The sequence below is a fragment of the Mus musculus genome, chromosome 18, assembly GCF_000001635.26.
Source record: "Mus musculus strain C57BL/6J chromosome 18, GRCm38.p6 C57BL/6J".
In the NCBI taxonomy this organism is placed as follows: Eukaryota; Metazoa; Chordata; class Mammalia; order Rodentia; family Muridae; genus Mus; species Mus musculus.
The window spans coordinates 81,458,481-81,476,621 of NC_000084.6; positions in this window are offsets into that span (position 1 = coordinate 81,458,481).

The window sequence follows — 18,141 nt, forward strand, 5'->3', positions numbered from 1 at the left end:
CAATGGCTTCTCTATCTGTACATGGCAACAGTGCTGTGTATGACCTGGTAAAGAACGATCCTGTGTCTGGGGAGGTGAAGTGCTGACATCAGAGCAGGAAGGTTTGATTGGCTCTCCCAGAACCTGTGTGAAAAGCTGGCATGGTGGCATGCACTTGCAATGCCAGTGCTGGGAAGACAAAAGCAGGAAAATCCTACATGAAGAGCCCCAGGCCATTAGGAGATCCCTTCTCAAACCAACAATGTAGCTAACATCTGAGGAATAACAGCTAGTGTAGTCCTCTGTCCTTTACAGGCAAACGCACAAATGGTGCAGTACACCTGCACACACACACACACACACACACACACACACACACACACACGCGCGCGCGCACACACGCATGCAACTCATACCATCATGCAAACACACACAAACACATACACATAGTATGAGCATATGTCCAAGCCAAGACCTGTTAGCCTCAGTCCTGGGAGCCTGTGACAACATCCTGAGCTGACTTACACCCCAACCTCTGTCAACTCTGCTAACTTCTTGTCCTATTTTTTACTTCCCTGAATGCCTTCTTTCACACCCAAGAGTCCTTAGCGAAGGCAGTACCATGATTTCTCAGGTCTACACAGCAGAGGCAGTGCAGGGGGCATGCACTCCTCAGATACGTGAGGAGCTTGGCTATATCCCACAAGCAGATCAGAAGACTCTATCCATCTTAAGACTCTTCCCTTAGTGGACACCTCAATGGATTCACCCAGGAGCACTCACAATTCCATAGCTTCCCAGGCCACTAGCTATTCCATGTTCAAGAGGAAATGGAGCCCTAACAGGCTGTTCCTAGTAAATGGTTCTTAGACCACTCAGACATTTCCAATAGTATTTCTCTCATGTGATAAAGATCACCGGAGTAACAGGGCAAAGTCATTTCCTCCCTCCCACCTCAGATTTGGAAAGTGTGTTATTCTCCTGGACATGTGGCCTGCTCAATGCCTGGGTGAGCCTCCTTACAGCATATATAGGCCTGTGTTCCCTAAAGAAAACAGTGGGGAGAGAGCATGGAATCCCAAAACAAAGCCAGTTAGCTTCTTGCAAAACTCCCATTTCCCCCTCATATAAGATGGTCTGGGAGACTTCTAGAAGCCATAAGGAAGAGGGTTTGGAGTTCAGAATCTCTGGTTGAGGAGATCACAGGTGCATAGAGTAGGAGACACTGTGTGCATAGAGTAGGAGACACTGTACTGCAAACGAGCTTTAACTTAATCAAAGTCTTTTGTAACACCCTGATCCTTGAAAATATTTCCAAACACTTACCACAAGATAGTGAACAGTGCTCCAGGGTGTCACCCAAAGAGACTCAGGGCAGGGCACACTGCCTACAGACAGTGTTCTTGATACACTCAAAGAAGTTGAAAATCAATAGCTGTGTAGTTTTTGTTTTGTTTTGTTTTGTTTTGCTTAATGCATACTGTGGAACACTTGCTACCTATTTGTTTCCAAGTACAGGACACTGTGTTTTGAGTCTCCACGATTTGTTTTAAACCAGTTGTATAACACTGTGGGAACAAAGTTAAGTTCCATAGGTGTGTTGGCCTTGCGTGGCAGCTAACACGCAGCAAGCAGCTAATACGGTGTAGCAGGATGGCCCCTGTGAGATCTGTTGCTCAGCCGTCTCCCTCTGATCCCGTGGTCACTCTTTGCCATTTATCCTGCCACAGAAGTTTCGTTTCTCCTACTGATTTATGAAATTATCTCTTTCAAGGAAAATATTCTTTTCTCTGTGTGTTCTATTTGGATTTTTCCTTTGTTGTTCTTTTTCCTGTGGCAAGATAAGATTCTCCAGAGGTGCCTCGGGCCCTTGCCATACACAAATGAGGTCAAGGCTTCAGGTACCTTCAAGTTGCTGACCAGTAGGTCATCGGTCATCTGAGTGGCCCTGCACAAAGGTCTCCCTCCCTTGATAGGAGGAAAGACTCAGCTGCTCCCACTTTTAGATGTGGAGAAAATTCTATGCTGAAGCAGGAGACAGGGACAGATTTTTCTTGACCTACCTAAAGGTTCTGTCCTATAGATGTAGTGACTCAACCCATCGACCCTGCAATGGGTATTGTCCCAGAACTGCTCTGCCATGTGATACGCACGTGCAACTGTAAACCACCAGTATGGCTTCTGGGTTTGTTTTTGTTGCTGTCACCAGTACAGTTAAGGTACCCTGCCTTCTTTTGCCTTCTGCAATTCCTCCGGATTTGCTGAAAATCCTTTTACCTCCCAGATGTGCCTAACCTCACTTCTCCTGAATCTCTCTCACCCACAGCTGGACTAATATTTTACGTTGTTGAAGCAACAGCTCCACTCAAGGGGCTGTCATTTCCTCAGATTCCCTTGGGAGATGAAAGCTGCTCTCTTGGACAACTACGCTGTTGCCATCACACTTACTCCGTCTGAACTGTGCTTCTCTCTGGAGGAACATCCCCCCATACTGCCACTGTGCTGCTGGCCCCACCCTGCACTTACCCAGGTCGGAGGCTACTCTGTCATACACTTACCCTGAAAGTTGCCCTCAACCTCAGCTCTGAAATTCTGCATTACACCACACACACACACACACACACACACACACACACACACACACACACACACGGCCTCCCATCCCCCTGATGTACTGATGTATATCCCAATGCACAGAGGGACCACTGGGTCCCTACCTGCCCAGGGAGGAAATGATCGTTTCCTTTATTCTCAACTGTGGACCAAGGTTATTCTCTTTATCATGTGCGGATTTTATTGAGTGATGCCAAGGGAGATGAATAGGAGCAAATAATGACAGGGCTGCGGTGATGAAGCACGAGGCGGGGTCGCCGAGGTTCTGCACTGAACAAATTGAGTCCCATCTACTTCTCATCCATTATTTAGGGGTGATTGGCCAGGCTTGGCTTCTATAGATTTGATAATCATTCAGATGTCCATATTTAATATGTAACATAAATTTCTCATTTGAATGTCGATGGCTTGTCAACTCTGAACAACAATGCATAAAAGGAGAGGTGACGTATGGATCCTCAGAAATATTTGACACGAATAAATATGTAAGAGAAAGATAATAAAATCGGTTTCTGCCCGCCTGCCAGCGAGCCTCCATGTCAGACTGGACAGCCGTCTAGTGCTGTGATTGTATGCAGCCGTATCCTATGAATATTGGCCTCCACACTGGAGATTAACGCACAGCAGATGTTTCTCTGCGGGCTAACAGATATATCACCCCTGATAACGGATGACAAATGCTGTTCCATATTGTGTCAGACAAAACCGGGGCTCTTGTAAAACAAGTGTTGCAGCTGGAGTAGGAGATTTTAACACAGTTACCTAGAGAGGAGACCAACAGACAGTTACCAGTTCACAGGGCACTGAGCTGCTGTCTGTCTCAGAGCCCCCAGGAAGTCAGGTGAAGGACAGCTGAGGACAGGCTGGCAGTGCACTGCAAGGGGACTCAAGGGCTCTCCTGTTTCCCTGGGATCCATGTTTCTGTCCTTCCCATGAGGCCTCCAACCTGGACTAAAAATCTATAAGGGTTCTTCAAGGAGAGAGGTGGTAGCCAGACGGGAAGGGCTCTGTGATCATGGGGGCTAAGAATTTTATTTGTTCTGACAGTCCCAGCAACATCCTGATAAAATGTAGGAGCCAGCTAGGGTTAAATGTCGCCACATAAGACAGATAAAGAACAACAATAACCGCAAACACCTTTTCATCAAGTTTTATGCCAGGCTGACAAGCAAACGTAGCGCGGTGTGTTATATGACATGTCCTCCACTGCACCTCTGACGGAGGGAGCCAGTGCAAGTTCCTCCCTCTTCACGTATTTCTTTATTAATTCCAGGGTCTTTTCTCTTTTTTTCTCTTACAAAATAAAAGAAATTAAAAATCTCTTTTATAACCTTCACAACGGAAAGGCTTCCAGGCAACTCGGAAATCATAGAGGTGGGCACATTGCTGTTGCACTCAGCCTCTCTGAAGACAGACAGGGTGGTTTCCTTTTCTAGGGTTCCTGGGCTGTCTGCAGACCACACTCGTAGGGAAGTACACCTTCCTGCGTCGGTGCCAACTGAGAACTCCCAGGACCACACGCCAACTTGGAGCGGCTTTCTGACTCAGTGCTGAACTTTTCCTCACCTCCCCCTCCTGACCCAGGCGTTCGTTTGCAGGTACTGTGTTTTCCCCAAGCAATTTTATACAATGAGACGGTAACAGTTGTTTGTCTGATAAAGCACGGACTATTTGGAACACAGATGTTTAGTTATTATTTATCTCTCTCTGAAGCCCTCTCATTCAGTCCCAGATGATCTCTTTCCCTCCTTTGCTTAAATTTAATTCAGAATGTATGTTGTTGGTAACTGACAGATAATTTAATTATTAATAGGATGCTGAAACGCAGGGCACCATAGCTCGAAAACCTTCAGAGGCTAAAGCATCCCACCCCTGTCTCCCTTATGCTGATGAGTTTTAGATGAGATAGAAAGTGCACAGGGTGATGCTGCAAGTGGGGTCTTCTTCCGTGTCAGTGTTGTGGTGTTGTGGTGTATCCCCCCAAATCACCTTCGCATATCCTCCCCATTAAGGCTGTGGTGTTCATAATTGCATGCGTATGCACCTACATATTCCATACATATCTGTATGGACATGAGCTTTACAATCATGGAGGGAAGTGCATAGGGAAGATCCCATCTTCCGAGAGTCAGACCTAGAGCATTATATAGAGGAAGACTTTCCAACACAGACACGGAAGAGAAGCCAAAGAAGGAAGTGGTCCCCAATTTCAGAGCTGGCTGAAACGAAGCGGTCTTTTCAGCGGCTTGTTCGCTTGGCTGGAGCAGTAATCATAAAACAGCCATGGCTTGAGCCCTGTCTGGGCCAGTTGGTTTCACAGGCTGCCTTGCTAATCACACAGAAGCCTTGTGGATAAGTTGAGAAGCTTTGACCGACCAGGAGTGTTTAAGAGGCAGCCTAGCTTATTGCTGCCCAATGGTAGAAAGAAGAGCAGTGTCTAGGACTGTGGCAGAGGGTATCTTAGGCACCGGAGTGTTTCTTGGAAGATGGGCACCATCTGGAGCATGTAGTAGGCATCTTCAGAGCCTGGACACATGTGACTACCCATTCATCCTGGTCTCGACACCACCCTGGGAACAAAGATTTCAATCATTTAATTCATATTTCTTGATTCCTGAGTTTATAAACAGAAACCTTACAATTTCTTCCTGGAAACGAAAGTTCTTAGGAAAAGAGATTTGTTCTTTGTCTATTCCTGAGTTTATTGTAGGTTCCAACATCATATTTGGCCATTTCTCATCTCTAATGAATGCATGTGAGAAGAGCCAGCTCCGCCCTAACTGACCTGTAGAGCTCTGGTCATTTGTCTCCATCCCAGGTCTCAGCACTGTTAGATTCCCGCCAGCTCCCCTACCTTTAAGCTTTCTCTTTCTTGGGAGCAAAGAGAGGTATACTGAAGATACTCAGTGTACAATTTGGAATTACGGACTGCATGTGTATTTTAATGCTAAGTCTGCATGTACATTGCATATGTTGAAGGCAACAGAGTAACTGTACAAAGTTGGCATGAAGAAGGAGTCATACAATCTGCAGTTCACAGAGAAGAGGGCGAACCATGCTCTGGTCAGATGAACAGTTACAATGTATCTCGAGAAATAGAATGACAGCATTCTATGCAGAGGCGTCTGTGGAGGTCCCAGCTCTTGCTGAGCTATGGCATCCCGTGGGACCACCTGTATCTGTACAGGAAACAAGAGAAAGGTTCCAACCTTGCTTTGGTGTCAGGGTCATCTGATCCCCTGCAAGGTATGCAGGCAGGCTGAGTGGACACACCTTTGCCATCTTTTGGCCACATTAGTCATGATGCTGAATTGGTTTCTCTGTAGATGTAACACATTGTAGCAGCTCCTTACACATGTATCTCTGAAACTCCAGGAACTTTAGATTCTGTAGAACCGAGTGCTGGCTCCATAATGGTGGGTTTTCATTTGATTTCCCTTAAATTCCTAGCCATCCCTTTACTTAGGAAATAGGAAACCAAAGCACGGTGCTTTCTAAGTGTCTCGAGGGACAGGCAGTATAGCAACCACTGTGCAATGGAGAGGAGATGGTGGCTGCATAGTCTATGTTTGCATTGCTGGACGCTCTACGCCCCAAAAAGGGTTTCAGTAATCAAGTTCATATTCAATTTTTAAAAGGAGAAAAGAAAACCTTGTCCCGACTGACTCCAGCCTTCAAAGGTCAGGTGTGCTGCTCTTTCAGGTTCCCACTGTTCCTGGGGGACCGCTGGGCAGTCTGCAATGTGGACTGCAGTGTCCCTTGAAAACTGGAACACATTAGCATAATAATTAAAGACTTGCCTGAGCAGGAGGCAGGCAGCACAGGTTGGGCCTCCAGCTGCTAGAAGAGGCTTTCCCACCCTTGCCTTGGCTTTTCAGGGTAGGGAGGAAAAAAAAAGAGAAAAGCAAGGAGAAAAAAAGAGCCTGCAGGAGCTCCAGGGCCACTGGCAGTTTCTGCACAGAGCTCAGTGCTCCAAGAGAAGGTCTTTGAGTTCTCATGGGCTTATGGTACTAACAACTTAATTAAACATATTTTTCCTAATGCCATTTTTTCCCTCCTACTTCTAGCATAAAACAAGCAAAAACCCAGCATTTTAAATGGATGTTCCTTAGCGATTAGTGTTTGGTTATAGAAATAACCAAACAACCAGCAACAGCACTACTACCAAGACCAAAGGCAGGGACAAAGTCAGTTCTGGGAGGACATTTGCTCATTTCCCCAGCCCCCAAACATCATGAACTTGTACATACTCTCTTCTCAAGTAGTGGGGCCTGACGGTAGAGTTGCCGGAACCGAGAGCTACCAGGATGCGGATAGGAGACAATGGGGTTCTCTGGATTACAAGATAGAATAAACACAGTCTTTCCCATTTTCCCTTAAGAAATCAAAAACAAACAAATCACAGCAGGAGAGAGTTCTGTCAGAAAGGTGCTTGTCACATAAGTTTGAGGACAGGAGTCCAGTTCCCAGAACCCAGAGGAAGTCAGTCAGGCATGGTCATGTGCAGGTATTTGTAGTCCTAGGTCTGGGGAAGTGGAGACAGGGGGAAGGATCCCTGGGGCTCCCAGATTTAGCCAGACTAGCCAACTAGCCAAATCAAGGAATCCCTGGCTCAGTGAGAGACCCTGTTTCACAAAAAAACAAAACAAAACAACAATAACAAAACAAACAAACAAACAAACCCAAAAAACTCTCCCAAAAATAAACAAGACAGAATAAAACAAAACCAACCAAGTTTTTCTAAGTCTGAGGAACCATAGCCAAGTTTTATATATGGCCTACATATAAGCAAATATGGATCCCAGCACACAGAAAGCCACGGAAGATAGTCAAAGCACGGAGGGTATAGATTCTAAACATTTAAGAATCACAGAACAGACAGGGCAAAGTATGACGTCATACATCTGAAGCCCCCTTTGCCTGTTGTTGGCTCCTGTGCAGAAGCACTATGTAATTACATAAACTTCCCCAGCCCTACAGATAGATACTTCAGCCTTACAGTCACCGTGTTACAGAGTCAGAAATGTGCTTTGAGACAATGGATTTCACTGTCTGTTTACTTCATTTCATTGTTGAAGTTAAGGAGTTGAGTGTCTGTTTGCTGTAGAACATGCCGGGTAGTGTCTGGGAACCTGAGAAGTGTCGAGTCTGTATACAGGGTACGAGAATGAAGGCGATCTGCAGGGGAAGCTGCTGTAGGACCTTTGTCCTGCTGCCTGGCCACTCACCAAACACACTGTTGAGCAGCAGGGCCGTGAAACTGGTTCCAAAGGGCAGCCATCTTGTCAGCCACCCCCATAGAATGAGGGGACCATCACAGCTGTGCTGCCCTTTGCATCACAGTCCCGTGCTGTGCTCTGAGAAGTCCTCTGCTGTGCACTGCATCAGAATCTGGCCCCTTACTCCCCAGGTCTTCCAACTCTTGCATTGTGTGCTTGAAAAGAGGCTTCTAGGAGCAGTACATATGTGATAAAAGACGATCCGCTCAGTAGTTGTCAAAACCATTTATGGAGGATTTACAACCATCTAAAAACTATTAGAAAGGCAATGCTTCCCATAGGCACATTACTATAATTAACACAACATCTTAAATATTATACCAGTGCAATTGAAACTGTATGCTGTGAAATTGGAATATTGATATACCAAAGTTTCCATCTAGGAAGCCTGCAACAACATTCCTTTGGACAGCTGTGGTAGAGAACATACATTCAAAATAAGTATTTTCCACGCCCATACTATTTCAAGAGCAACTTATTATTATGTGTTGGGTTTACTTTCTATCTCCTTGTAAAGACTTGAAAGTCAAAGGCACTGAAATGTGTACATGTATGTGTATGTACGTGTATGTGTATGTACACATGTGTGTGTGTGTGCAAATATTCTGCTTTGAGAACATGACTGCATTGTCTAGGTTACTAGCACTGTGTGAATCTTGTCAAATCGGGAACTACATGAATAATTTTAGACTTGCTCTTAGCTCACAGTCATACTATAGCCAGTATATGAGCAGTGTGATCATGGAGGACAGGTCCTCGTCTGGGAACAGTGCTCGGAGTGCAGCCACAGTCTCATGGCACATCACCATCCCTTAGGGACGTCAGTCTCCGAGTTTCTGAAATAACTTGAGTTTGTTGCACATACAAGAACATTAAAAAAAAATTATACAAACATTCCCCATAACTAAGGCACTTTTAAAGAGCCCCCCACATTTTGCAGAAACCAGGAAGATGAGACATGGCAGAGCACTCTCCTCCACCCCACCCCCATTTGAGGACGCTGGGAGCCCCGAAATAGACATCTTGATGTGTTAGGTCTGTGAGACTGTGTGTTTCTAGCTTACTGCTAATGCCTGGGAGTAGACCCTCTCCCCTGACACACACACACACACACACCCCACATAACACACACACACACACACACACACACACGAGTATCTGGTTTGTTTTACCATGTTGGAGGGGAAACTAGTTTTCAGTCTCATGCAGGGTGCAGTCCTGCTGTCCTGAGGTAGCTCTCCTCAAGACAGGTCAAGCACTTGCTGAAAGGCAGGTTTGGGGTAAGATTCTATGCTTTAGGACTGAATCTCTTAAACATGAATATAAAACTTCTGAGTATTTTTCTACTATTCATCATGAACAATATAACGGTTATCTCAGAAGGGTGGGAGATATGAGTTGAGAGCCACACTCAAGTTCTGATGCTATCAGCGGTACCATCGTGCACTGGGACTCTGAGCATCCTGGCCTTAGCATCTGTCTTCTGGCAAGTTCTCTGCACACTGTGCAGCCTTTGGGCCATGTCTCCTGACAAATAAGCAAGCTGGAGAATGGCCTGTCAGCGATAGATGGTCCAGGGTCTAGCCCCCTGCAGCTCTGTAGTTAATGAGGGGCATTGCAAAGGGAGACTGCTCCTTCCCTGCCTGCTGCCCAGCTCTGTACAGGATTCTTTTGCTAGATGCCCCAGTTTTTATATGGTAATGTCCTCAGGACATGTGCAGGATTGCTGCCACCTGGTAAGCCCTAGAGGCAAATGAGGCTTCTAGGACAACACCATAGGGAGAAGCCACCTGCAAGGCTCACCGCCAGAGAATGAGAGCAGTCATCCAGTGCTGGCCACACCTCCCAATTCCATCCCTATCTTGTCTGCATCCTTCTCTCCCAGGTTTACTCCAAGTTTGAAGAATTTGGACTATTTCGACCTAAGTGGCTCATCGGTAGTCACTTTGTCAAACATCACATCTGACGGTGGCTGCTGGAAAAAATGAGGAAAGATTCTCAGAGGACACAGAGACGACCTCTTCTCCATGTTGTGTTCTTGTTGTAAAGAGAGCCATCCCATAGATAGTCGTAAGCGCCGTGCTAGGAAAGACTGGGGAAAGGTGAGCAGCCACTGCTCTGGGTGACAAGGATGGGAGGGAGAAACAGCCTAGGATGGACCAGTAGCATCCTGAGTGGAGCAGGACGCTGGGCAGGTGCAGGAGCTGACTGCCAGCATTCCTACAGCACACACACTCAATGCAGAGGTGTAACGGATTCTGGGACAGCAGTTCTCAACCTGTGAGTCATGACCCCTTGGGGGCTCACATATCAGATATTCTGTACATCAGATATTCACATTATGACTTATAACAGTAGCAAAACTACCATTATGAGGTAGCAATGACATGATTTTATGGTTGGGGATCATCACCACATGAGGAACTATATTAAAGGGTCGCAGCAGTTGAAGGTTGAGAACCACTGGACTAAGTGACCCCTCATCTGGGTGGCTTCCGTAGGCACAGGACACATGCTCTAAGACAGGCTATAGCAACTATCCCTCTACTGTCCTTCTTGGAGTGATTGCCTACCGCCCTGCTGGAGTTCAGGTTGTACCAGATTTGAGCTCTTGATGTCATGTGGGCTTTGCAGACCAGAAGCCAGAACTTTTCCTGGCTCCCTCTCCTCTTTTCTGAGGCCATTGTATAAAATGAGGATGAACAAGGCACATGACATGTTTCCATCATATGAAAATGGCTGGAATTGACAAGTTTGAGTTTTACAAAATGAACTGCAAGGAAGGAGCCAACACTTCCAAAATCAGATAGATTTAGAGATTTGATACTGTGTATCTAGATTTCTAACAGGCTGCAACTCCTATTTTCTTGCTGGTAACCTTGTAGCTTTCTCCTGCCCCCACTTTTCTTCTTATTGGTGAATGTGAGAGGAATATGACCAACAATAAAAGAGACCCAGACACTTAGATTCATCAAAGAGGCAGTCTGGAAACTCTGCTGTTTCCATGCGTGAACACACATTGCATGCCCCTGAGTCTTCGCAGAAAACATGAATTACTGGCAGAAGGAGGCAGAACCCCTACAAAATCCATGCCGATGGTTCTTTTAGGAGACTGGGGGTGGGGGGCATGAAGGTCACAGAAAATAACATTTGAGCAAACTACCCTTTGCCTTCTGTATGTTGATTCCTGCAGTATAACTAAGTGGATGTGGTTGGTCATTAAAGATTATTATATGTGTAGATATGAGCTCTGTGGTGTATTGCATGGGTATGAGTAATCTTTATCACATAGGGATAGATGATCTCTCAAGTGTATTGCATAGGCAGAATTTATCATTCTTACATGGCTACAGCTAATCACTAAATTATCAGCACATAGGTTCAGTTAATCATTACTTATTATTGGGTACACTTATACCCAATTATATGGGTACAGTTGCTCAGTGCAACGTTATCACTCCGGTATAGCTGACCGTGTTCTTCCCAGGTTCCTGCACCTATCTCTTCTCTTTCCATGAAGATGACTTCACAGACTACAGTAAGATGTGAAACACTCTGTATGGAATCGGTGTGACAAGGAGGTGAGACCTCTTTCCTCTAAAACAGCTGTTCTCAATCTTTCACCAGGGTTTCCACCATCTGAAAGCACAGATGTTTATGTTACAATTCATAACAGTCGCAGAATTATAGTTATGGAGTAGCGGCAAAAATAATTTTATGGTTGGGGGGCTCAGCACAACATGAGGAACTGTACTGAAGGATCGCAGCATTAGGGAGGTTGAGAACCAGTGCTCTAAAACATTTCCAGCATTGCTGTGAACTTTGTTTCCACAACATGACTCCAACACAGCTGTGAATTTCAGTGTGTCCCCTCTAATTGGAAGATCACTGTTGGAATTTTAATTTTAGGAACTGCACAAGTGAGATTTTCTCCCTCGTAATTTGAGGATTGAACAACAAGAATTTCCTTTTTCGGTGAATACAAAATGCAAATCCTGCTATCCCCCAGCAGAGAGACATTCTTCAGGATGGTCGCAGATTTTAACTTTAAATTGACCATGTTGAATGATTGAAGTGTTGCCCAAATGTTACTTAATTTTCATATTTGAATCTGCCAATAACATCACGATGAAGGTAGTGTTTTTGAGCACTGAGTGAAAGCTGACAAATCAGGAGGGTTAGGGAAGAAATCTACAGGAAAGTTTGCATCTAGTTTTCCTGGCTGGATGTCACATGGACAGTCGACTTTCAAATGCAAACAGCATCTTTATCGCCCTGAAGCCCTTTTCTTAATGGTTCTTCATTTGTCCTTGGCTGCCAGTGTCACTGACCCAGATCCCTGATCTATGAGAGGACAGTGGGGAGGGGACTGTGTGATACCCTGTGGTCCTTGGAATGTCTCAGGGAAAGCAAGACTTGAGGCCAAGGCACTCACCCACCAGCACTGTCTCTCTCTCATCGCCACACTGCTCCTCAATTGAGGCACTGGGGTGTGGTAAAGAGATGTTTCTTTATGATTTGTGAACCTGAAGGTCTGAAGCCCCAAACCCCCTAGCCATCACAGGGTCTGTGACTCCCAAAATCATTCTGTTGCTGTATTAGAAGCCATTTAACAAGGGGTGGGGGGGCAGCCTCAGAGTTGTGTGGCTATCAAGGATTGGGTTGTAAATCATAGGGGCTCTCTCTGTGTAGCCGGGAGAGCAAGGAACAGCATCAGCACCAAACAGCTTTGAAAGGCCATGTAATTTATGGTAAACCCCAGTAGGCTGTTCTAACAGGGGACAGAAAACTTCAACTTCTGATCATTTTGTCAAATTTCGTTCATTCCAAGCCAACAACATACTGACGAGAAACAGTAGGCGAGCTGACGCATGGTGACGCTTTGTACACAGGCCAGTGTCCCAATGCCTGTTAGGAAGGAAGCTGACATCTATTCAAAGTCACCCTAGAATGGAGAAGACACTGGGGAAGCATTCTCCGATTTCCATGAACCCCAAGCCCAGGATCTCAGCTAGGTACATTAGAGTCATTAGCCTCCTCCTGTATATGACTCCATCCGTCTCTAGAAGGGAATCTATCAAAGGCTCCTCAGGTACCATGCAAAGGAGGCAGGATTATATAAGAACTGATGGGATGTGGTAGGGATGGAGACTCATGCTCTGTCTTTTCTTGCCCTGTGTCTTGATCATTTACCTTCTTCATCCTCCTGGAGCCAAACCAAGAAGGTTTAGCTTGGCTTCTGAGCCTCCTTGGGAAGGGGGGAGTCATCAGGCTCGAATCTCCCAGCCCCCCACACTCCGTTTCCGGCCAGATCATCTTGGCACGAGAAGCACAAACAAACTTTGTTAACAGCTTTAAACTTGGAAGGCTCGCTTTTTAAATATTTGCCGCTACATAATTGAAACAGCTGTTTTAATGAGATACCTACTGTCATCATTTTACCCTGGCTGAGCCGGGTGACAACAAAGCAGTAATAACGAATTCAATAATAATTAACTCGGGTCATCTGCTCATCTGTCACGGCCCATCAGCTTTAGGGAGAAAAATCCCAGCGAACTTCTCTCTTTTGTGAGCTTTCCAAAACTCTGTAATAAAACGTTTAGAGAGGACTCTAGGTAGCCCTTCAAAAGTTCTAAGCAAACTGGTAAGTAGGTTAATTAAATTTTATGCATGTTTAAATGCTAATGATCACATTCCTGACACTACAGTGTAGTCTGATATGGAATGATGTCATGCAAACAGTGGTTTTAGTGCCGAAACACATTTCTATCTCCACGCGGAGCAGCGGCAGTAGCTCCGGATCATTTATCGAAGGCCAGGAAGTTGACAGCCGCAGTGGAGAGCCAGGTTCCTAGCAGGTCCCTAAACTTGTCTAATGCATGCTAATCAGCGAAGTTGCAGACAGCAAACCGCTCCAAGCCCCGGCAGCAAAGTGGCAGAGCCATCCAAAGGTTGGTTGGTGTTTTGCGCCCTGCATCTGCAGTCACCCGCCCCAATGTGGACAGAGAGAAGCGTCCTGCCCGCCTGCCAGGATTCTAAAACTGCCAGGAAAAGTAAGGTCAACTGCCTTTCTTCCTCCCTCCCTGCGTTCTGTTCCTCCTGTGAGCCTCCTCACCGCCACCCCAGACCTGCATCCCGACACAAGGCTGACGGTATTTCTGAGCAACGAGAAGAAGCAGATGTCCAAGCTTTTGACTCCATGGAGGAAATGATAGACAATATCAATTTGCTAGACGAATAACTCAGATTCTGTAGTGATTTAGTGCAGGGATTCTTTGACTCTATCAGGCACGGGGACCGTTTGGACCATCACTGTAGCTCTCTGGCTCCATGGTCCAGCCTGAGAGTCCACTGCTTAGGAGTACCATGCCTGTGCCTTGAAGACTGACTTAGCGATGTAGGTGGGGTCAGTGCCAGACAAAGGGGAACCCAAAGTCTCAAAAGGATGGTTCTAAAATGTAGGGCTGCCTCTCACCTCAATTCCCATTTTGTTTTTGTTTTTGTTTTTGTTTTTTGTTATGTGCATGTTTGCAGCAAGGAGTCAGAACTTCTCAAATGGCTCTGCTAGGACCCTGCATGGCATCACCTTTAGCCTGACATATAATTTCTCGTGTACTGAGTCTGTTCTTTCTACCACAGAGCTAACGTGCATCCTTCCTGCTGTTTCCTTCAAGGAAAGCTTACCTGATAGAGCATTGATGGATTAAAGGAAGAGGTGACCACACTATAAGGAACTACTAGTCAATTAGGGAGAATCTAATGGGACTGCACAAAAAATAAATTTTATATATATATATATATATATATATATATAAAACCAGCCCTTTCCCCCAACCCTGTGAAATTCCAGCGTTATCAAACTGGCAAGTCTGTGATGGCATCTGAGCACTGCTCTGGCTTGAGAAGGAAAGCTTGCAGTTCAAAACAAAATGACTGGACCACATACTGCTAAATGCTTGGCTCAGAATGTGATTCTTCCCAAATTAAGTGGTATTACAATTCTGTTTTCCCCTCAAAAAACAAAAAAACAAAAACAAAACAACAACAACAACAACAACAAAAAACCAGCCAGCTCTGGTTTTCTGTGTGTGGGGTTGGAGCAAGGACATTTAAGACAACACCAGCAAGGAAGTCGTATGGCAGCATCCCCAGTCACTAGAAAATAGCCCCACTGTACCAGTAACTCTTCCTCTAGTATACAAAAAAAAAAGAGCTTTCAAGTATCTAGTATGGCAGATCACTGGAACCGGAGTACAGTGGTTACCATCATGCTACACCTTGTTTGGAAATTTTACCATGTACCTCTGTGAGCTGATGTCATTACCTTTTCCAAGAGGTTCAGAAACATAATTTTGCATTTTAAAAATGTTTGGAAAAAATAAGGTTTTTCTTGCTCTGAATAAGAGGGAGGGGGAGGTGTGATTTCTTCTGAGGGGGTTTGTGCTTTTTTTTTTTGTTTGTTTTTTGTTTTTTGTTAGGCCGGCATATTTGGATAGCCTGAAACTTGGCCAACCCCATTCTTCAGCTATTTATCTAGCATGGAGGCAGGTTGTAGAAAATAAAATATCTCTCAGAAGAAACAGGTGAATAAATGCATTCTCATAACAAGAAAAGCCTAAACCAGTCACCAATAGAAAAACACAAATTATAAAATTCTTACATAGAAAACAAAGTGGGGAAGCTTCATAGCATTGTCTTCGGTAATAATTTCTTGGACATGACACCAAAACCAGCGACAATAAAAAACAAGGATAAAGTGAAACTCACCAAAATGTGAAAGTTATGTGGACCAAAGAACACTATGAAGAGAGTGCAAAGGTGGCCCACAGAATGAGAGAGAATACCAATAGGTAGTATATTGATGAAAGATTAACATGCAGAATACATAATCAACTCATATGACTCAATGACTAAGAGCAAGAAATCATTAATTAAAAGGAATGAAGTATATGCAAAGACATTTCTTCAACGGAGATACCTACGTGGATAAGAGATACATGGGAAGGTACCCACCACCACTAGTAACCAGGCAAATGGAAAATAAAAACCTATGAGGCTCATTGTCATGCTCATTATGGTAACTATTATTTCAAAGGTAAAAAAGAATCGAGCAAGTGTCGAAGAGGGTGGAGCCTCGTGCTGTGTGTGGGGGCTTGACCTGCACAGCGAGGCAGAGGAGTCCTGTGTGAGCTGATTTCTACTGTGTGGGCAGAAAATTCTGCCGCTGCCTTAGGCTCCACGTGCATCCAACTGAGCGCATTGTCACCACTGGCCTTTCACAACGGAGTCTGCACAGAAGCCAAAAGTGGACAAGCAGCATACAATCTCTCCACGCAGCTGCATGCTGCTATTATCTTCACAACACAGCTCAGTGCTACCCACCATTCCTGGAAGAGCAGGTTTTGAGTGAGAAGAAGAGCTGCAAAGGGTAGCACTATGTTACATCGGATGGTCCATCACAGGAATGGAAAGTGGCTTGTGCTCATCAGGAGTACGAGGCGAGGTGTAGGAATGAGGAGTACAGGGATGAGAAATATGTTCTCTGAGACGAGGGTGGAGTTTGCACAACTCTGCATTATACATCTAATCCCACAGACCTCTGAAGGTAAAACGGTTAATAAAAGTTATTTATGCTAAGTTTTGCCACTGTATATGAGTTGCTTTTTTCCCATTGCTGTGCTCCGTACACGTCACAAGAAGCAATGTAACGAAGGCAGGTTTTGTCTGGCATACATTGTTTCAGGATAGACAAACCATGGGGAAAGCCTGCTGACAGGAGCTACAGGCTGCCAGTCACACTGCCCTCCTGGTCCTGAAACTGACTGCAGACAAAATGAGTGCGGCCTATAAAGCCAAGCCTCTGCATTCCACACACTCCCACCTTCTGCCAGCAATCCACTTTTGCCAGCAGGTCTCCACCTCCTAAATGTCCCCCAGTCTTCTCTAATGGTGCCATCAGTTGGGAACAAGTTATCAAACACAGGAGCCTACGGGGGGAGGGGGGCACTACTCATTCAAACCACACAAAACCAACCTCTAAAAACAGAGGAGAAGGTAGATGAAGGCAGACAGTCAGACACTGGGAAGGAACTCCTGTCTCTGCTATCCGTCTCATTATCTGGGAGGCCTGAAGAGATGGGGGCTGAGTTATTCAGGGACACTTGAAGTCTGGGTACAACAAGTGCAATGCCCTAGTAATGGAGTCTCCTCTGGCTCTGTGAGCCCTCTCCCTAGCCTACCAGTGTGCTTCCCTAGGGCAGTCACCTTGGGTAACTTTAAAATGCTGTGGGCCTTGTAAAATACCAATGAGAGATGCAGCAGTCAGAACATGTATTAAAAATGCAAAGCAGCCGTGGGAGGGGAAGAGATGAGCTTTGGGTTAGACCAATAAGGGGCTCATCAGGCTAACAGTGAGAACTGCACAGCGTTGTTTTCTTGACTGTCATTAGCACAAGGTAAATATTTTTTAAATAGTGTCATTTTCGAATTCTAAGCTCCAGTGATAACCCCAAACGACGCTAGCTCACCCTATTGGGAGCCCTGCAGTCAGGGACAGGGAGAACTTTAATCAGGGTGTGAGCTGTTCTCACGGAACTGTAATCACTAACCCATTACAAACAGGCAGCACTGTTAACCAGGTGAGATCTTTGCTCTGAAATTGCCCTAATCGAACATTCTCCATCCCAGCTGCACAAAGACCCCATTTTCCAAGTGATCCACAATCCCAAATTAGCCCATGGGCTTTTGGGCTCTGATCCACCTTGGCATGGAGTCTGTTGTGCTAACTGTTGCTGTGCTCTCTGCCGCAGCCTTCAACCTTAGCTGCACACTTCAATCCTGGGGACGCCTTAATAGAGTGCGGGAGCCCTGGCTTCCCCCAGGGACCAGAATTCAATTGCTCCGTGTCCTGGCCCACGAGCCCCTGTTTTCACAGCTCCAAAGGTGATCCTCAGCAATAAAACCTTATAAACGTCTCAAAGATCAAATATTTTGACAATGGAGACAGTGGCTGTTAACCCACGGGCTTCTGCGGATCTTTTGGCTCAGAGGAGCACTCCAAGAATCCCCTGTGTTGTGACTGGCTTGCAAACATTTGAACCATGCTTTCTTAGCAAGCAGCGATCAGGCTGCCGTTCAGTGGGTAAGCCTGCAAACATCTGAACCCAAGTTCGATCCCCAGCACCTGTGTAACAAGCTGAATGTGGGGCTCTGTTTACTTGTAACCCCACCTCTGTGGAAGTTGCTGGGGCTTACGGGTTGCTAGCCTAGC